Below are 23,276 nucleotides of genomic sequence, written 5' to 3' on the forward strand. Positions count from 1 at the left end.
TAAGATGGAAGAAACATAATTTGGACAACTTTGTAATATGCGCTTTAAATGACATGCTAGAGTCAAAGATAACTCCTAGATTGCAGGCTGATTCAGTGAAATTAATGGGGATTCCAACTGAGTTAAATAATGGCAAAATATTGTTGTGATCAGCGTCATTCCCTCCAACAATTAACATCTCTGTTTTATCTGTATTTAAAGACAATTAGTTCCCATTCATCCACTCCTTTAATTTACTAACACAACTAATTAAAGAAAACATTGGAGAAACTTCATTTGATCTAATTGAAAGGTATAACTGGGTGTCATCTGCATACGAGTGAAAATTAACATTATGTTTCCTAATGAGAGATCCCAGTGGAAGCATGTAAAGTGAAAACAGTAAAGGTCCCAGTACTGAGTCATGCGGGACACCATATTGAACTTCTATGTATAATGATGGAGTACTGTCAGCACATTTCTGTTGTGGGCTTTTAACCCGAAAAAACAACTCAAAAGTCAAGAAAAAGTTTTGGGGACCGTCCCCGTATATTGCCCTAAGACAATATAAGAAATAAAGAGATCAAAGTCTTTGAATTTACAAGAACATTTGACAGATTTACTTTGAGAAAATGGTGGATTTATACAAAAAGGATTATGGGAACAGGAAATGGTTGGCAGGAAGTGACGTTAAGAACAGGAACCAGAAGTAACGTCATCGAGGTGAGACGGAAGTGATGTGATCTGTAAGCGCCGGAAGTGATATCATTGAGGATGGCCGGAAGTGACGTTGTTGCGGCCATTTTTATGTGAAGGTAATTACTTTTCTTCTGGTTTTCTGTGAAAAGAAGAGATCCAGGTAAGTACCACATGACCAACTCATATCTCGCGATAGTTCACTCACCTTTAGGCTCTTTGAATGCCTCCTAATCGCACGTGTGTGACACTGTACATATTGGAATCGATTTGATAAATAAGAACTAAACCAAGCGAGCGCAGTGCCTGTAAGGCCAACATAATTTTCTAGCCTGTGCAGTAAAATAGAATGGTCAATGGTGTCAAATGCTGCACTTAAGTCTAACAACATAATTACAGTGGAGTTTCCTTCATCAGAGGATATCAGAACGTCGTTTACAACCCGTGTTAGTGCTGTTTCTGTACTATGACCAGTGCGGAAACCAGACTGGAATTTCTCAAATAAATTGTAATGCGTAAGGTGTGACTGAAGCTGACTGGCGACTACTTTTTCTAGTATTTTAGAAAGAAAGGGTAAATTTGAAATAGGCCTATAATTATTTAGTATGTGTGGGTCTAGGTCTGACTTTTTAAGTAATGGTTTAATGACTGACACTTTTAGTGTATCAGGTACTGTGCCATGCAATAATGAACTATTGATAATGTTTAGAATAGGCGCTGCAAGAACTTCCATTGCACTTTGTACTAGTTTTGTTGACACTGGATCTAGGGAGCAAGTAGTGGGCTTCATTTTAGAAATTAAAGTTAAGACTTCCTGCTCAGTTACAGGATTAAAATTACTAAAGTGCTGAATGCAATGTGAGGCAGGGTCTGCTAAGCTAGTATTTGGTTTGTACTGTGATGCTGAAATGTGGGATCTTATATTTTTAATTTTCTCATTGAAGAAGTTCATAAAGTCTGTACTGCTAATATCTGTTGGTATTTTGCACTGTAGATCTGAATTCCCATTTGTTAATTTAGCCATTGTTCTAAACAGTACCCGGGGATTTTTATTATTCCTATCTATTATTGTAGAAAAGTATTCTGAGTGAGCTTTAAGGAGGGCTTTTTATATTTATTAACACTCCTTGTCCATGCAATTTGAAAGACATGTAGCTTTGTTGTTCTCCATCTGTGCTCCAGTTTTTCGACACTCTAATTTAAGAGCTCAAGTGTTTTCATTAAACCAGGGAGAGTTTTTATGTGCTTTGATCATTTTTGTTTTAAGGGGAGCCACTGTGTCCAGAGCATCTCTCAAAGTCACATTATAATGTGATGTTAGCTGATCTAAATGGTTTTCCACAATTACACTCGACTTACTCAAAGTCAATCTAGATGTCACACTGTCTTTGTTTTAATCTTTGAGGGTGTTGGCAAGCATAGGACTAAATCAAATGTAATTAAGTAGAGATCAGATATAACTTCATTTAATGGAGTAATATTTAAATTTTGAATTTCAACTTTGTAAGTTATAATTAAATCTAATGTGTGGTTATGATTATGAGTTGGACCTTTGACAATCTGGCAAAATCCTACTGAATTTAACAAATAAGTAAAACATTTGCTAAAAGTGTCAGTTTCCAAATCTTTGTGAACATTAAAATCCCCCATCAGTACTACGTGATCATAATTTATAGCCAAATCAGATAGAAGGTTGCTAAATTCAGTCATGAACGGTCTGTAGACTAGCACTATAATTGTGTTGGAATCTGTTTTAATATTTAAAATGAATGCCTCAAAGGATGTAAAGTTGGCTAAATTTTTAGACGTGATTTGCATTTTGTTACAGTGAATTATTCCAAGTCCTCCTCCTCGACCTGAATCTCTAGACTTATGAAGGAACGAGTATCCATCTGGTGACGCCTCAGCTAGGGGAACAGTGTCGCATTTACTAAGCCAGGTTTCAGTGAGAAGACACAGATCAGATTTTGTACTTAATATAATATCATTTACCAGAACAGCTTTACTGCTAAGAGAGCGAATGTTCAATAAGCAGCATTTAAAACTGCATGCTTCTTTCTGAACTGGTGATATATTTTTTGTTTTAATTTGAAGTAAATTTCTATTACAGATGCCCCTGGTGGAGGGTCTGGTTTTATCCCTTGGTCTAATTATACACCTTACTTTTTGGTTATCAAAATTTTTTTGGTTATCAATTAATTTAAGGTTTGTATCAAGACTAAATTTACTGAATTCCCCACAAAAGGGATTATGGATAACAGCTTCAGTACAGTAACAGGTGGGATAAACAACAGCCTGTGATTTAAGATCACATGACTGCGGCCTGGATGGTACTCTAATCAGTCAACCAGGCAGTTTTTGCTGCCATATTTTGGGATAATACATAAGATTCCCTCCAGTTAGGATGAAGACCATCTCTTTTGAAAAATCCAGGCCTTTCCCAAAAATCATTCCAATTGTTCACAAACACTATTCTTTTATTTGCACGGCAGATTTCTAGCCAGCAGTGAAGGGAATGCAATCTGCTATAAATCACATCCCCTCTATATAATCTTGGTAAGGGGCCAGATACAACTAAATTCTGACATTTTCTTTTAGCTTTGGTGCATAGAGAGATGAAGTTCTTCTTTAATACCTCAGATTGCTGTAAATAAATATCATTAGTGCTGACATGCAGCAATAAGGTAGATACTTCATCGTCGGCAACATGGTCCAATGCGGCCTCTACGCCAGAAATCTTGGTCCCTGCAAGGCATTTAACATTAACTGCTGGTTTAACATAGTTTTTGAATTCTAACATTCCATACTATGGAATCGCCAATTATGAGCACTTTCTTATTCTCAGTTTCCACAGGCACGCTGCGGAATGCTGAGAATCTGTTCTGGGTCCAAATTGGTGACCTGGATGCAGGGGGACTAAATTTTGGCTTCTTAGACCCCCGTCTTACTGTTACCCACTCGCCCTGTGGCTGAATTGGTGCTGCTGACTTCGGCTGCGCACTGACTACAGTGGGACCTGGAGAGACTGAAGCCGAATCAGAAGTAGCCGAATTGTCTAAACAAACCGAGTCGATCCAATTTTCGGTTTGTCTAATTGCTATCAGGTTCCTAACGTGGTCCTCCAATTCATGTATTTTCCCAACCAACTCTAAATTAACTTTTGGCAGGTGAAGCTGTCTATGCTGTCGGCCGGAAAACCTGAACTGTACATGCTGCTGGACACACAACATATAAACGTGCCCTCAACGGGCAGAGAGCAGATAGAACTTACGTTTAGTGTTGATAGCATCTTCTCCGTTTTTGTAGTAACTTTGGTGCTTCGGTGCTTTCCGCGTTCAGCTGAATCACTAAGAGACTGTCAGCTTTAAGTTTCCACCACCCGCTGAGCGATCGACTTTGATTTCTCACTGCACTTTGATTCTCACTGCAGCCCGATATAGCCCGAACATTTTATTTGCCTTTGTAATTTATGCACATTAAAATTTCTGATAATTTCTTGTATGCACACAACACAAAGTGAATGCAATCATTCATAGACACGATGAAAACATTTATCACTAGATACTTCAAAGTACAGCTTCTAGTTAATGGCCTTTTATAGCATACACAGAATGATTTCGATATCCACAATCCCCTCATGGTCATCATCTTCCCCTTGTCTTAGTGAATTTTTCTCCAGGTACGCCTGATAGCCTCTGACCCCCAGGACCCTGAAATGTTATTCATTTTTGGCAGCTGGTCCTGCTTGTACATTGCTAAGTTTCTGCCTAAGTTTCTGGTAATAGAAGAGACATTTGGAGCCTGGGGATTGAAGGATTAAAGGATTCAAAGTGTTTTTTATTGGGCTCTCCAGCATGTGCTTACAATATTGCAGAATGCCCAGGAGGGACAGGCAGCCAGCAGGTTTAGTTCATCATAACTGGGATTTTATTTGCTTTTGAATGTGACTGTTACACCTGATCCTGGACCCCTAGAGATTGATCTTTTCCAAGAATGCCGTTGACTAAATGCTTGACAGGTTACAGCATATCTCAAAGATAGTATAACGTAGGGTTTCTCACACTTTTTTTTTCTTGTGACCCAATCTTGCCCTCCTAAGTGTCTTCGAGACCCATAACCCATGATGTTCCCCTTGGAGAATTGCCTCTAATCATCAGAGGTTCCTAATACCCCCCCCCCCCCCCCCCCCCCCCACCAGAGAATTGCCATCAAACGTCAGAGTGGAGCAACGTTAATGTCTTCAACAACCTGCAAGCGGCCCACTGCAACACACCTCTCAAACCATACAACACTTCAACAGTAACATGTAATGTTTCACAGCCATAGGTGACAAACCATTTTGGGTCGCGACCCATAGTTCAAGAAGTTCTGGAATAACAGTAATGACCTAATATTGTCACAATTTACTTATGCTAAAAATTAAGATTTATTTCTGTTTTATTGTGCATTTAAGTACAAAATGTTTCTAAGGTTTAGTAATTTAATGTTGTACTATAGCTGTAAATAATTTTGAGTTGTTGTGTTACAGGGCTTGTATTTATTTTCTCTCTTACTGTTATGTTTGTTAGATTTAAATGATTATTTTTCATGTTATTTCTGTTAGTTTTGTTAATTATGCTTTGTAACATTAATTGTGTTGCTATTCTGTGCACTTTGAGGGTGGAGCCCCAGGAGGTGGGGTCATTCTGTCATCACTGCAGCTAGGACTTCCTCTGGCTATTTATTAAGTCAAGGGAGAGAATCTCAGTAGTCGACCATCAAATATTGTAGGTATCATGTTTAAGCCAGGGTTCCTCCATTATGTTTAAATTTCTTATTTATTTCATGTTTAATTCATTAATTCATATTGTTTATGTTAATATCATTTGTTTATATTATCTGCTGTGATGGACGGCCGGCTACAAACTCCGGTCGCCACCCCCAGGCTGCCAGGAGGAGCCCTCCGGACAGCATGATCGTGCCCGAGTTCCAGCAGGGCCTCATGGACTTTGTAGTTTATATACACAGCCCTGCTGGATACCTTGGGGACCACCGGGAGTCGCTGTAGGGGGGCTAGTGGGCTCTTATGTGCCCTATAACCCGGGAGTGCGTCATCATCACGTGACAGGAAGGAACGACGTGCTCCCGGGCTGAAAAAAGGACTGTTTACCCTGACCCGAAGGGAATAAGGACTTGTGGGTTTGGCCAGGAACCACTTCCGGGTCAGGGGATATAAAAGGACTGTGGGAAATCCCAGACACTGAGCTGAGCTGGGAGGTAGGAGGGCGAAGTGTCTGGGCGAGGAGGATTGGTTTATTGAGAGAGAATTGTGTATATGAGTAGTGTGGTGTGGAGAGTGCTTTGTGCATGTGACAACAAAATAAATAGTTGTTATACTTTTACCTGGTGTTTAGAGTGGTACCTGAGGGTTCAAGAGGTGGACAAAGCCTCAATCTGTTACACTGCCTAATTATGTATGCTCAGTCAATTTTATTTTATTTGTCTATTATTTAGTTTCTATGTAGATAATCATGTTCTCCAATATTTTTTGTGTTTTGTAGACTGACCGTCAAGACAAGGAGCCGCCACCACCTCACCTCACCTATAGGCAGGCTGGTAAAGCGAGTCCCTTGTGGCTCATTAAAATTCACTTTGGAGCAGTTTGTTTTTTTGTGAGTATTGACTTATTTAATTGAATTGAATGGTTTCCTTAACTCTTTTTTTTTTTCTCTATTCAATTTCGATAAAGTATTTTATATTGCAACATGTTTCCTTTCAGATTGCCTTGTTGGAAACTCTTTTTGTCTCATATTGTTCTTTTGAGCATCTTATTATATGTTCTTATTTTTGTTTTTTTTTTTATCAAGAATTTTTGACGCCCATCTCTCTACAGGCCAGGGGGTTTACAGTAATCCTTTTCTTTGTGAGGACATTTTTGATCTTTTTTTTTTTTTAATCTTTTGAAACCAAACCCCAATTCTACCGTCAGAGTAGGCAGTCAGGCTTCCTGGGAGTGAATCTTATCTGGGCAGTCTGGTAGGAGTCTGGCGTGCTTTTTGACTCTGTTTAAGAGGCCTCATACCACATTTGGTGTGCTGTAGTCGTAACGGCACAAGACTTTTTGTGAGGATTGCTTTTCTTGATATTTTTGTCTTTTTTTTAATTTCTTGCTTTGTTTCCTGGATTTGCCTTCGGATTGTGTATTGGGACTTGATCATCTTTGGATTGCCTTTAAGGCAAATCCTTTTTTTTCCTCTTTTGCACATTTTTTGTTATATTTTTAATTTCTGCAATAAACGTTTTTTATTCACAATGACTTTTCATTTGGATTATGTTCATAAGCATATCAGAGTTTTATGGTTTCCCACTCTCTTGTGAGACATTTCTGTCTAGTTTGGGACTTTCTTTATATTAAAGCCATTTCCTCACTCTGGGCCTGAGCAGTCCAGAGCCTGCAGATAGTATTTGGGAATTGGCTAAATTGAGGTTAGCCTCTTCTGGTCTGGCTAGTGAAGGTCCTGATCTGCACTGTGTAGACTTTTGGAAGCCTCAGCGCCTTTACACCATGTTTCTGACTCCATATTATGACACAAGTGATGTCACCATGTAGTCAGTGAAGAACACTGTATAGAATGAATTGAATTGGATTAAGAGGGTTGGTGAATATCACGTCAAGTTACTTACTACATGAGGAAAGATAGTTTACTTCTATTATTTTATAGGAAGAATTTTGACAAAATTTATGATTACAAAGAGTTACAATTATAATTTTTTTGTCTTTCAGTGTCATTCCTGTCACATGAGTTGTAATAATTATGATGTACTGTGTATTTTAGTAATGTAAAAAGCAAACTGGTAGTATTTTGCTTACACTTTCAACGAGATCCTAAATCATCACAAAAATAACAGAAATGCCATTACTTAATGCACTCCTCATTAGATATTATAGTTGCACAACCAAAGCCTAGCCTGACACAAACTTGGCAGCATGTCTAAAATAATGTCAGCAGCAATGAAAAACAACAGTGAGTGAGAAAGTGTGACATCTATTGATGATAGCCAAACGCCCTCACACTCTAACCAGCAGACATGACAGCAGGAGCTGCTAAAATAGAGGTAGTGAAGGAGTGGCACACAGCCGCATTGTCCAGATGCAAGAATAACTGAGCTTGGAGTGGCCAAGTGATCTTTGTTGCACACAATGATAACAATGGAGGAAATTCCTGCTCAAGGTTCAGAAAAGAGAGAGAAGTTCTTGTGGTGTGCTCTAGAAATTTGGAAGTTTAGCAGGCATTTTCAAAATAATAGACAGATGGGCAACAAAAAGCACAAACACGTCACACAATTCACAGAATGTCTATCCTATGATGTGTGATATTGGCGCTTGGTTGGCACCTACCCAACACTGACTAACAATGGAGGCATGTGTACAACAAACAAAAAGATTTATTTTTTCTTTACCTGTGGGGCACGTCTTCCCCTGTGAACCCCACAGGCACAACACAGTCCCCAAAACACACAAATAAAAACCACCCCAAATCACACTCTTCTTTCTACTCTTCCCAAGGCAGCTTCGTCTTCGTCTTCGTCTTCGTCCTCCTCCTCCCGACTCTAGCACCCTGAGTAGTTTCTGCAGGCTCCTCTTATAGCCCGCCTGGAAGTGCTGCAGGTGCTCGTTGACCTACTTCTGGCTGCACTTCCGGGTGTGGCTACGCACCAGCCCAGACGGGCTCATTAAGTCGTGCAGCTCTATGCAGGTCCCACTGGCGGAGGCCACGGAACCCAACCAAGATGAACTCCGGTGTTCCATGCAAGTGGCCCCGACGCAACCCAGGGGGGCTGCCAACAAAGGTTCCGAGGGATGTAGCGTGGCTCCCATGGCTGGTCCCCCGGATCTAGTGACAAAGGGCCGTCCCAACCGTCCGCCACAGATGTTAAAATAAACCCCCTTAACTTTAACCTTACCCTCAATGAATAGCATTCTGAGGTGCAGTCAGGAAGCATCGCCAACAAATGAATTTCAAAAACCAAATTAAAGCTTGAGCCATTCTAACATCTTTTAGCAGGCTGCAACAATAAAGGGAAATGATCCAAAGTGACACTGATGAAGATGATGTTTCAAAACCACAAAATCATGCAATTCTTGATAAATACCTCACAAAGTCCATCCTTTCATTTCAAATATTAGGCTGAGAGTGGGCCAGCATAACCACAGCCAGCTAAACCAGGGATGTGCAGTTAAAACTCAGAAGAGACAGGCATATTAAAAACCAGTCACAAACTTTCCATTTCAAAACATGTCTTATTTAAAGAGGCCCGATTTAGAGCAGACCCCATGGTTGGGAGTCACTAAAGATGGAGGTAGATGGTTCAGCTTTAGCTCTGAAATGCCAGGCTGTAGTGGCGACACAGAGAGAGATCAGCTGACATCACCAGGAAGTGTACCCGCTCACAGTGTTCAGAGACGGTATCTGCATGGCTGACTGATTGACTGTGTTCTCCAATTAGCTCGCGCTGCAATGAGCTCGCTTCTGAGGCAGACATTGCAGGTCTCGAAGTTCACCACAGTGCAAATCTTTTATGAGTTGACACATACTGCCCTAAAGCTCTTTGGACCTGAATGGACGTCCATCCAGCTACCGAAGGCCTAATCCATTTATGATAGAGTGTTGCTTGCCATGGGATTATTAAATGACAAATCCTAGTAGGATGTCTCACCTACTCTCTTGAAATGAATGTAAAAAACAAACAAAAAGTCTGCATTATAATCTTTGAGATCTTTATATAAATAATATTGTTTTAAAAATTGCAATGTAAATTTTGCTGTGATTTAGAACCCCTGCATTTTCAGGGGCTGTTCTTCTTTCGCTAGTATTTTGTTCAGCAGATCCACATGTACCCATGAACCCCTAGTTGTGTTTAATGTTTCAGGTTTTTCTGGCAGCCTGATGCCTATTGCCCTAAGCTGTCCCCGTCCTCTTCCAGTGTTAGTCTCATGCCACTCCATCTAAATGGTCCCTGTCTCCCCAGCCTGCTGCCTCCTGTCAGCCTGTAGGCCGTATCCCCTTACGCTTACTCTCTATCTGTTAACTAAAAGTCAGACACCCTGTGCTGGGTTGGGTGGACACTGCAGGCCACCACCTTCTACGTAGTTTTCCTTCATCCTCAAGGTAAACAAAATGGATTCCTAGAAAGATTGTCCAGAATTACCTCTTGCTTATGCCCAGTTTTGCCCAGATTTGTGCCAGCTCCTTACCATCCTGACCAGGATAAGAGGAGTAAAAAAGGATAGAAAGGTTGGATAAGAGAGCTAATGAGAAAACTAAAAAAATGATTTCTCTGTCATTCACAAATAGGACACATGATGCAGTTGAGAAAATCAGTAAGCTCCTTGTTTAAAAATGGCTACCTTGTGTTCATTTATAGATGCAAGAAACATTGCTGAATTTTATTTGAATTTATTCTGATAAAAGCTCAAACTATGTGTAAAACTGAGTAGCATTCTCAAAGGAATGATAATCAACTGAAAATAAATTGTATTTTGTATAATTCTTAACTATATTAAGATAACTGACTTTAAACAAATGGACATATGGGATCCACATGCTGTCAGTGAACAAGAAGCCTCAGCCTTGGAATTTTGCTGTCACAGACATCCACTGCCCCCTTGTGACAAGACACTGAATTTCATTTTTCTATTCCCTGTATTCCAATTAAATTTCAAACAACATCTTGAAAAGCACACATTAAGACAGATTAATAAAAAGATGAATTGGCTAATTCAGTAATCCAGTTGGTTTTATCTTTTTAGATTGTATCATCATAAACCATAGAAATGAAACAGTTATTGTGATTTACCGTGAAAGTCTTATTTTCATGTTTTCTCCAGGGTCTGTGGTTTGCTTTCACTTTCTAAACAAAAGTCATCTGCCATGTTGTTTGACTGCTCAAGTCTGACCCTGTATGCCAGTGTGTCTCTGCACGTGTGTACTACCTGGTTAAAGACGTAAAGGAAATACATTGTACCGGTTGTTGGTGGATTTTGGTGGCCCTTTTGTGGATGAATGACATTTAAAATATGACTTGTTATATAATGTCTAATACTGAAGGCTTCTTTGAATGTTACTTTGCTAAATTAATGTATTTGGTCATCATGCATAAAAAAAGAATTTTCAAAAAATTACTAGAATTCATTGATTGGTTTCCCATGCTGCTGTTCTAATGCATATGTGCAGTCAAATCAGTCAATTAATATGCATGCTATATGGCCACACCCCTCCAAATTATTGAATTTAGCCACACCCATTGTTAACAGGCGCATAAACTTGAGCACACAGCCAGGCCATGTCCATAGACAGATGTTAGCAGTAGGATGGATTGTACTGAAGTGACTTTAAACGTGGCACAGTCATAGGATGTCACCTTTGCCACAAGTCAGTGCATGAGATTTCTGCTAGATCTGTCCTGGTGAACTGATTATTGTGACATGTAAGTGTCTGGGTGCACCAACACCTCAGCCACAAAGTGGTAGACCATGCAAAGTCACAGAGTGGGACTGCTGAGAGAAAATGCACATAACTCATAAAATTCACCTAATGGTATCCTCTTTTCAGTCACTCAAAACAGAGTTCCAGAGTGCCTCTGGAAGCAACATCAGCCCAAGAACTGTCAATTGAGAGATTCATGAAATGGATTAAGCTACAGACATGCTTAAGATCAGTATGTATAATACCAAACAGTGGCGTAAAGCACAATGACATTGGACTCTGGAGGAGTGGAAACGTGTTCTCTGTAGTGTTGAATCCCACCTTAATATCTGCCAGTCTGATGGACAAATCTGCTAGGTGAACGCTACTTTCTGGATTACACAATGCCTACTCTAAAGTGTGGTGGAGGAGGGATGATGGTCTGGGGCTATTTTTCAGGGTTTGGGGCTAAGCTCCTTGATTCCAGTAAAGATAACTGTTAATGCTACAGCATACAAAAACATTTTAGACAATTGTAAGCTTACATCTTTGCAGCAACTGTTTGGCAAAGACTTCACATGCGTGAGCCCCGTACACAAAACCTGGTCCATAAAGACATGGTGTGACAAGTTTGGTGTGGAGGAACTTGATTGGTCTGCACAGTGCCCTGACCTCAACCCTACTGAACACCTTTGAGATGAATCAGAATGCCAATCATGAGCCAGGTCTTCTAGTGCATCATCAGTACCTGACCTTGCAAATGCTCTTTTGGTCGATAGGCTGTCATAGCCACAAAGACCAGCTCCATTTTAATGCCCATGGTTTGAGAATGGGATGTCTGGCAAGTTCATATAAGTGTGATGGACAGGGGTCCACAAACCTTTGGCCATATAGCATATAGTTCTTGATATTCACATTTGTGGAGTTCCATTCACATCCTCTCATTTTATTCATTTGTTTTTTTGTGGTCACATTTTAATTACATTTTTGCTGTTGTTTATAATGACTGAATGGGACCAGAGAGCAATTAGCTTGAATTTTCAAAAAGTAAGTTACCATCTTGAAAACTGGGCAAAACAAATGAACAATGCAATTCCCCTAGCAGCCATTTGTGTTTGTCAACATTCACCATGTCAAACCGGCCTTGGATAACCCTGACTGAAAAGCCTATAGGTAAAATGGAGAGTTGGGTATTTTATTTCTTGTGTATGACTGCACTGTAAGTAAGGAAATCTGCAGTGTACATCAGGCATGAAAAGCAAGTTAAGAGCTGCAAAATGGAAACAAAAACATTATATTATATTATATTAGTTTGTATTGTATTATATTATATGATATTGAAACATAAGTAATCAATGTAGAACTCAACATATTCAGCATTCATATTTGCAGTGCACCATTTATTGCAATAGGGATCACATGTAATGCATGTAGAAATAAAAGGCACTGCATTTTTCATTCCAACAGATGGGTCATCACAAACATTAGCACTGTTTTTATGAATTTCATACCAAATGCCATATACCAGTGATATAGCAACTGGACAGACACACAGATACATACACACACGCACGAATATACACACACTTTCCTTTTATTAAAGGATAGGTTCAGTATTTTTCAAGGCAAAGTTATTTCTTCACAAACATGGTATACTGTATATGCATTTGTCACATGAAAGTGTGTTCTACAGTTAAGCATTTAAAAACTTATCAGATACATTCATTTTTCAAGCCAGGACAGCTATCAAGTATTGATCTGCACCTTCCATGCTTCTGACACATATTTGTGAAAGCAAAAGGAAATTGAAAATACTTCTTTTATGGGATATTCCTGGTACTGTTTTGCTCATGGTAAGGATATGTTTTTGATTCACTTGTGTGAATTCTCATGTAAATTGGGAAGTTAAACAAAACCAACCATGTGGCACAAAAAAGTTTACTGTGATTTGGCCTGTTGGGAGGAAACCACCTGTCGGGGGGTGAAAGTCAGTAGCACAGGAAGTCAATCACGCATGGCTGGTCTTCCTTTAAAATGGTGGAATCTCATAATATTGGTGCTTTTTTTTTGTTCAAAACTAATATGTATAAAATATTTTACCATGTGCATGCAATAGCAAAATGTGGATCAATACTCAACTATTTTGGCTTGAAAAATGGAAGTATTTGGTAAATTTTAAAGCTTTTCCTCCTTCCCCCAAAGACTGCAATATAAAATGCCAGTGCAAGCAAGATATTTTTTAAAATTTATAGAAAGTGATTAACTTTAGAACACAATTTTGCCTGGCAGATGCATATATAGCATATATGCAAAGAAATAACTGACCTGAAAAATGACAAACTTATCCCTTAAGGTGGATTATATTATATTATATTATATTATATTATATTATATTATATTATATTATATTAGTGGGCGGCACGGTGGTGCAGTGGGTAGCGCTACTGCCTCGCAGTTGGGAGATCTGGGGACCTGGGTTCGCTTCCCGGGTCCTCCCTGCCTAGAGTCTGCATGTTCTCCCCGTGTCTGCGTGGGTTTTCTCCAGGTGCTCCGGTTTCCTTCCACAGTCCTTAGGTGGATTGGCGATTCTAAATTGGCTCTAGTGTATGCATGGTGTTTGTGTGTGACCTGCGGTGGGTTGGCACCCTGCCCGGGATTGGTTCCTGCCTTGTGCCCTGGGATTGGCTCCAGCAGACTCCCGTGACCCTGTGTTCGGATTCAGCGGGTTGGAAAATGGATGGATGGATATATTATATTATATTATATTATATTATATTATATTATATTATATTATATTATATTATATTATATTATATTATATTATATTAGCCATGGTACTTGTCAAAGACAGGTAATAGAATAACAAAAAAATATTTTCCATCTCTTGCCCTCTGTGTACCTTCACCGCCTGTCCATTGTAGTTGCATATTTTATCATCTCTTATCTGTTCCTATAAAACCAGCTTCTCAGACTGCCATTATTTTTGATGCACCTTTCTCACCTTCTGTCTGGTTTAATACTTGCTGTCTTTGTAGGTGACGCTTTCAGCATGCCTCAAACACCTTTATTCCTCCTTGTGCATCTGACACTCGCACTTTCTCTTTCATCACCAAAGCCAATCAGATTGCTCAGGAGGACTGGACACACAGACCTTAGTGTTTTACATTATATTATATTATATTATATTATATTATATTATATTATATTATATTATATTATATTATATTATATTATATTATATTATATTATATAGTCAAGTCTGTGATTATTGCCCCATATTTTGGGAAACGCAGGAAGGAGTGAAAACTCCCAAAAGAAGTCAAAATGCCTGTATGTTTTCTTGAAATAGCAGAGGAAACAGTGTCAGTGACAGACCCCAATTTATGAGATGAAACAAATACATTAAATTATGCAATGAAAGAAATTATCTAAGGTTTATTTTTCTCTGCTTAAAAATTGGCGAAACAATAGTGAATGAGAATTAGAAGCATTTATTGCCATCATACTATGAATAATACATGTATCATGAATAAAGGAGGAGTTGGCTGGTACCCCACATTTTCCCTTGCTTCAAAGCTTGCTCCATGTAGAGTATATAAGTATGCTATATGCATTTCTAGTTGAATATTGAAGATTTTTTCATGTGAGTAAACATTTCCAGACAAGCAGCTGACTTTTTCAACTGTCTTTGAAGACATTTTATTCATTCTTCTTCATTTGTTTTTTTCTATCTGGATCCTATTATATTTTAGGAAGAAAGATATGACGGCATGTGACAGATATCTATGAGCAGATATACAATTACATATTTTAATGCACAGGGAATTTATTGAAGCAGTAAATTGCAGTTTTAATGTGGAGATAAAACTGGGGGGATACTTGAAAACTGTTTATGCGTTATTTAATCAGAGTGGTGGTCTCTTTTACAGCTTACGGCAGTATGCCACATGCCATCATAATAAATCCTTTAATTAGGTGAGCTGGTATTTAATACTTTGCTATATTCAAGATGATTCATTCCAAAAGTCAGCAAATGAAATTTGTCCTTTTAAATGTCAAACTCTGCCGTTTTTTTCCCAGTTTTGAATAATTTGACGATTTATTCTCATGCTTGTTAAAAACAGCAGGAGGCTGCCAAGAAAATAAGAATAAATGAAGCACAGGGCTAAGCATAATGAGAGAAAAAACAGTAAAGCTGTCATCTTTTTGGACCCATTGATTCCCATCAGACTTCTGGAAGCTTCACTCTGTTCATTTACATAATTCTCTCAGTGATAGGCACAAAGCTTGAATCACTGACTTGCCTTTAGTTGGATTATCTAAGGAGAACATTTTTTTCCTTTGTTGAAGTCGCCCTGCTATATTCCCAGCAATGAATCCAGTACGACTCTTTTTTTGTCATAGTCAAATGCAATCTATTATTAAATTATTTACTCTTTATTTTTCTGAAGACAGCTGGGTTGCCAGGCATATTTTGAAATATACAAAATGAAAATAGCACCATATTATTAAAAATAGGCTTTGAATGTCCTGTTCAAATTATAAGCTTATGAAGAGTCAATGCCTATCCTAGCAGCAAATCAACTCTGAATGGCACACTGGACCATCACTGGCAAACTCATCCACACTCGGACTTAGAGTGGCCAATTAATATGACAAGGACATCTATGGAGCAACCTTAACCTATCTTGTAAATTATACACTAATGCCCTGCAGGGAACCCTGTCTGGTTTTGGGTTTTGTTCTCTAAAGCGAAATATTCACTGTACGTTATTCACAAGAATAGACATTTCTAGTCTAGAGTATAATGTCTTAGTCCAACTATGTGATTTAGATATACACACACATTTATGTATCACAATAAACTGATGCTCTCCCCAATCATGGTGCATAAATATGCTGCAGTAAAAAATAAGTCAATGCCTAATTAAAAAAAACAAAACAGGTATCCATCCTATCTTTCGTCAAACCCAAAAAGTGAAACCAACAGTCGTAGTCAAAACTGCAAAAATAACTTGCACAGATTTGTTTTAAATTTTCTGCAAACTCAGATCGTTAGGAAGTGTGTGATGCAGATTTTAGTCTCCGTTTTCTCAACTGTCTCGTTTGTTTACCTGTGCCACACTATGGCAACAAATGGATGTCAGAAAAAATTTGAAACATAAATAAAATTCTTAAATATTTTTCAAATGAAACTGAGAAGCACAGAAATGAACAGTGTGTTGTAACAAAACCTGTAAAACAAAGAAAAACAATGGAAAAAAAGCAAATAAAAGCAGAAATGTTTATAATGCAAGGAAATCCATAGGACCTCCATTCAACTCTATTAAAAGTTTTTCCTGCATTAGGAGATGTCCTGACTTGGCAGGAAACATAACTCATTTTGAGTTTAACCAGGAGATACTTGCAAAAGGCAAAATAAAACAAAGTGACTGAAACCTTGATGAGAGGCAAGAATCACAAGAAAAATGCAAGCAAGACTCGAAAATCAATCACAAAGAGAATTACTATTTTTTTTATCCACAAATTGGATAAATCTTTGTGCAACCACTGACCTTTTCACCCCATCTGCTGCTGATCCTGAGCTCATGACCCCAGAGACTACACCCCTAGAAACATGGGACATGACCCTGACAAAGATTCACAATATGGCTTCCACTACAGGAAAAGGCTATAAGACCCCAAAATTCAGTCCTGATTATGATAGAGATAGCAGAACTATTAGAAACTCATTGGTTGTAGAAGAATATATTTTATTGAACCTTCATCAAACATTTTATAATGTTTGCATTCTTTAACAAGATCGGTTTGATCTTGTAAATTATAGATGGAAGGATTTTTTTATACTGTGTATTCCAAACTTTTCCCAAATTTTTAAATCATTGTTCAGAAATGAAATTGGTCTATACAATGTGCAAACTATTATTTATTTTGGAAATATATAATACTATAATATTTTAGATAGATGACTTTCTTCTTTAGCTTCCTGAATGTAGCTAGCATTTGCTTCATTGACTGGATAGCGCTTAAACATTTTAATGGCCATCTGTCTGGGCCTCTTGCTTTTCTACTTTGTAAAGATGTGCTAGTGTCTTGAATCTCAGGAAACCTCAGAGGTCGAATCAGCTCCTCTGTGCAGGGTGCGGGATTTGTATCTTAAAGATTATTTGATAAGAGTCTCGCTTTCAATGAATTTGAGGGTCTATAGCATTTTATATGATTCTTTAAAAATCTTAAATATTTCTTTATGTTCAGTGGCTTTAATTCCATCTGTGTTATGACTTCTGCAATTGCTTTTTGGACTTTTCATATGATTCGTGGGTTAAAATCTTATTACTCTCATGTTATTGTTCATAATAATGGTGTTGTACCTTAAGTATCAGTTGCTCTGTTACTCTTGTAGTCAATAAGATGAATTCTGTTTGCAAAGGTGATCTTTTCATTCATGCATAGTGCTGGGAGATTTTGAACATTTATTATTCATTTTACACATTTCAATAGTTACTTCTAATGCCCTTAAGCATTTAGGTTATATTTGCTTGAAGGAAAAGAAATTATTTATCCCCTTAACTATGCTGTAAGTGATTACCAAACATTATAAACTAATATTGTGAGGATAGGGAGTAATGATATTAAGTTAAAAAATTAATTTGTTAAAAATAAATACATTAAATCCTTCATCTGCTATTAATAAAGTGCTGTTCTTCCAGTTGTAAGTTGGAATAGTGCTTTTTAAAATTCTATCATCCAGGAAAAGAGGTCAGAAAAAACAATGATTTCATTAGGATTCAGCTTGATCGAGGGGAACAGTTGTTTATCAAGGATAAAGTAGTTGATTTGTCAGTAGGACTGAAGTACTAAGGAAAAGTAGCAACAGTGACCTGAATGGTGGTAGAGAAATCACAGAGGATCATAAAGGTTTTTACAGTAATCAATGATAAAATGAGATTTATCAAGGCTGTCTAAGACACTGCACTTATATTTGAAGATGACCTAACTAAAATAGAAATTAATACACAGTTAAAATCTCCCAACATCAGAGCTAAATTTGTGCTGGCGCTGATGGGAGCTCATCTCCTGTACCTCTGATTTTAAGCCCTCTGCACTCCAGGGGCCTCATGAATAACGCCGTGTGTAGAACTCACACTATAACATAGCGTAAGCACAAAAGCAGGAATGTGCGTACGCACAGAATAATCCAGATGCAGGAATCTGTATGTACGCAAACTTCAACGTTCTTCCGCTACATAAATTCCGATCAGCGTGAAAAGTAACACACGTGCACGCGCCTTCTGTCTCGCCCCTACTCCTCCCAGAATTACGCCTCTTTGAATATGCAAATCAATATAAATAGCCCTTAAGCTCAGCCTTCTGTGAAAAGACAATGGGAAAAGCATGGGGGAAAATATAAGAATTTCAGTGAATACCAAATGGAGGCAAAGGAAAAACGTACTATTTGTTGGTTTAAACAGTGGTATAATCAACAAAATGAAGCTGATCAAGTGACAGAGTGTCGGAGAAACTCAAAAGCTCAAGTTCACAAAGTCGCACAGTGCCCGAAATAAAAAAGAAATCATAAATCAAAGTCGCCGTGAAAAGGCAAGTTGTAGCCCACCATCTGAGTGTCATATGAAAGCTTATTGGGGTACAGACAAAAAAATAGGCACACAGTGGGAAAAAAGCACGAAATGTCAACTTTAATCTCGAAATTTCCACTTTAAACACGCAGTTTATTTTGCCATTAAAGTAGAACATCATAAACTTCATCTTAAAATCGTTTAATTTACTAGTTTCTAAAATCCCATTATAACTAAAGTAGCACATTAAATGCTTTGTTCTGTATTTGATCTTCTACGTGCAGGTAGTGTGTGAATCACTACCTGCTTCTTAAACGGGCTTTCTTTTTCTCCGACAGGACACAGAATCCATTACATTCGTGATATTACAGCTCTCTGAATAATTAAAATACTGAGATGTATACGTGATATCTTTTTCATGATGATAGGAGTTAAAGCATGTTATTAAACATGGGAACACGGTGGCGCAGTGCTTGTTCATGTCTCACGCAAGAGGCTTGCTGCACCATGCGCGACCTTCGATGAAATAATTTATTGCAGCAGTACTGTCTCTTTCAAATGTACTAACCTCCAATTCCTGTCCTTACTTTTCTTTTTCCAAATACCCAATCACCACACCATCAGCTCTGTAATAGATGTGAAGCCATCTGTAAGCTTAGAACGCCGATTCTTCAAAACTTTTAAGGAACATTGAAATATCTTCGTACTACATGTTTAATTATTCTATCCGTCTATCCTTCCAGTGTCGCGTCAGCACGAGCAAGAATACAACGCAATGCAGGAACGATCCATGAACTATCTAGCGCTGAGGCACTGTGTCCACTGTTTAATTATTAACAATACAGATTACAGTAATCCCTCCTCCACCGCGGGGGTTGCGTTCCAGAGCCACCCGCGAAATAAGAAAATCCGCGAAGTAGAAACCATATATTTATATGGTTATTTTTATATTGTCATGCTTGGGTCACAGATTTGCGCAGAAACACAGGAGGTTGTAGAGAGACAGGAACGTTATTCAAACACTGCAAACAAACATTTGTCTCTTTTTCAAAAGTTTAAACTGTGCTCCATGACAAGACAGAGATGACAGTTCTGTCTCACAATTAAAAGAATGCAAACATATCTTCCTCTTCAAAGGAGTGCACATCAGGAGCACAGACTGTCAGAAAGACAGAGGAAAGCAAACAAATCAATAGGGCTGTTTGGCTTTTAAGTATGCGAAGCACCGCCGGTACAAAGCTGTTGAAGGCGGCAGCTCACACCCCCTCCGTCAGGAGCAGCAAGAGAGAGAGAGAGAGAGAGAAAAACAAACAGTCAAAAATCAATACGTGCCCTTCGAGCTTCTAAGTATGCGAAGCACCGTGCAGCATGTCGCTTCAGGAAGCAGCTGCACAGAAGATAGCAATGTGATGATAATCTTTCAGCATTTTTAGACGAGCGTCCGTATCGTCTAGGTGTGCGAACAGCCCCCCTGCTCACACCCCCTACGTCAGGATCAGAGAAAGTCAGCGCAAGAGAGAGAGAGAGAAAAGTAAGTTGGGTAGCTTCTCAGCCATCTGCCAGTAGCGTCCCTTGTATGAAATCAACTGGGCAAACCAACTGAGGAAGCATGTACCAGAAATTAAAAGACCCATTGTCCTCAGAAATCCGCAAACCAGCAAAAAATCTGCGATATATATTTAAATATGCTTACATATGAAATCCGCGATAGAGTGAAGCCGTGAAAGGCGAAGCGCGATATAGCGAGGGATCACTGTATTTAAATGAAGTTAAAGTTTTATCTGTATAATATAATCAACATATTTTGCTGCATTTCATCTTAAAAATGATATCGTCATCATATGTAAATACATGCTTTATAAAGTGGCGCAGGTTGTGCAATATTATAACTGTATTCCAAGTTTACAGTGAGGTGATTGTACTTATAAGTCCAAACAGTTCTACAAGGAGCACTTGATGGACTGATTTATTTATTTATTTATTTTTATTTTTGATTAATTTTTATTGTAATCATTCCATACAAATAGATCAATTTATAACCAAACAAAATTGAAGAGAAATCAATCCCCACCCATGAGAAGGAGAGCTTAGCTAAAGGAGAATTGCTTAGGGCTTTTTAATAAGACAACAATAAGCAAAAGAAAGGGAGAAATAAATATATATGTAAATAAGAGATGAGGCAGGGTATTAAATGCGGTAATAGTTATTTCTCTTATTCTAAAATAATATTGATCAGATCCTGCCAGGTTTTGAAAAAAATTTGTACAGATCCTCTAACTGAGAATTTGATTTTTTCCAATTTCAAATAATATAAAACATCGGTTTCCCACTGACTTATCAGAGGAGAATTAGGATTCTTCCAATTTAACAGAATAAGTCTGCGTGCCAATAGTGTAGTGAATGCAATCACCGTTTGCTTGTCCTTCTCCACTTCAAGTCTGTCTGGAAGAACACCGAATACAGCTGTTAATGGGCAGCACTTTCTCCATCCTTCTAGCTAGAATTTTTGAGAGTATCTTAACATCATTATTCAGGAGTGAAATTGGTCTGTATGATGCACATTGTAACAAGTCCTTATTTTGTTTAGGAAAGACGGTGATTAATGCTTGTCGAAATGTTTGAGGTAGTATTTGGTTATCTCTAGCTTCTGTAAATGTTGCCAATAATAGGGGAACTAGCTGAGTGGAGAATTTCTTATAAAATTCTACGGGGTAACCATCAGGGCCTGCTGATTTCCCGCTTTGTAGTGTAGTGCCTTTATAGCATCTAGTAATTCTGTTAGCGTTATAGGTTTATCCAATTCCTCAGCACTTAAAGCATCTATTTGTGGTGTCTGTAATGCATCCAGAAATGCGTTAGATTGTGTATTGTCTTCTTTGATCTCAGTAGAATATAAGGATTTATAATAATCTCTAAATGCGTGCATTATATTTTTATGGTCAATAATTTCTTCTCCATTCGTGTTTGTGATTACTGGTATCGCATTGCGAACTTCTTGTTTGTGAATTTGTTGAGCTAAAAGCTTATTAGCTTTTTCTCTGTGTTCATAGTAATGATGTCTTGACTTATAAATAAGTTGTTCAGTTTCTTTAGTTGTTAAGATGTTAAGTTCTGTATGCAGGGTCTGCCTTTTCCTGTGGAGAGCTTCACTTGGACGCCTGGCTTGTTCTTCATCTATTCTAATAATTTCGCTTCTTAGCTCTGACAATTTCTTTGTTTCTAATTTATTTCTGTGGGAAAGAAATGAAATAATCTGTCCTCTTAAGAAGGCCTTTAGAGTTTCCCAGAGTGTTCCTGCAGAAACCTCTGTGGGCGTGTTTGTCTCTAGGAAGAAGCTGATTTGTTTGGATATAAATTCTGTACAGTTCTCGTCTGCCAATAGAAGAGGGTTAAGGCACCATCTGCGAGGTGAGTGTGAGGGGCTTAATGATTTTAGCTCCAAGACTAGAGGGGCATGGTCGGAGATAACAATTGTGTCATATTTGCATGATTTAATTGTAGGTAGGAAATTATTATCTATAAAAAAAGAATCAATTCTTGAGTAGCTATAATGCACTGGTGAGTAGAACGAATATGTTCTTGAGTTTGGGTTAAGAAACCTCCAGGGGTCTGATAAGTTGTGATCATTTAAACACTGTGTAATTGTCTTTGCAGTATTAGATGTCATCCCCCCTGTCACAGGAGTCCTATCTAAAAGTGGATTTAAAACACAATTAAAGTCCCCAGCCATTATAATTTTATGAGTGTTCACATTGGGAATGGATGCAAATAGATTTTGCATGAATTCCTTATCATCGACATTGGGTGCATAAACATTTATCAAAATCATTTTACTGTTATATAAGTTGCCCATGACCATCACATATCTCCCTTCAGGGTCCGATACTACATCTGATGCTACAAATGGAACTGTTCTGTTTATGAGAATTCCCACCCCTCTAGTTTTCTTTATAAAGCTAGAATGGAACATTTGGCCAGTCCAGTCTTTTTGTAGTCAGAACTGATCCTTGCTTAGTAAGTGGGTCTCCTGTAAAAATATTATTTTAGCGTTTAAGCCTGCTAGGTGAGAGCATACTTTCTTTCTCTTTAATTCGTGATTCAGGCATTTAACATTCCAGCTCACAAAGTTAACTGGCAATGAGGCAGTTTTAATCTTAGTTTTAAGATTTCCCATGAGTTATTGCATTTTAGCCTATTGTTGCATTGATACTTATAGTTATAGGGATTAGAAGAATTGATTAGATATAGCCTGCTCTCCTTCTCTCCCCCCTTTATCCCCCCACCCCCCCATTTTGCCTCCCCACATGAGTCTTGATCCCACTTCGCGATGTCCCGGTCCTCTGACATACGAAGAGACATAGCACGTCCAAAACAAAACAAACCCCACCCCGCAGCGGCGTTACAGAATTAAAACAAAGAGATATCTATTGCAGCTGAATTCTAAATACTATCTGTCGAAAATATAATCATTAACAGTCTTTAAGCTTAAAATAATCTTCAGAAATTTTAAGATATTAAGATAAAAAAAAAGAATGAACCCTGGGAATGATTTTAAAAAGTAGTCTAGGATAAATATGGT

The sequence above is a fragment of the Erpetoichthys calabaricus genome, chromosome 2, assembly GCF_900747795.2.
Source record: "Erpetoichthys calabaricus chromosome 2, fErpCal1.3, whole genome shotgun sequence".
Classification (NCBI taxonomy): Eukaryota; Metazoa; Chordata; class Cladistia; order Polypteriformes; family Polypteridae; genus Erpetoichthys; species Erpetoichthys calabaricus.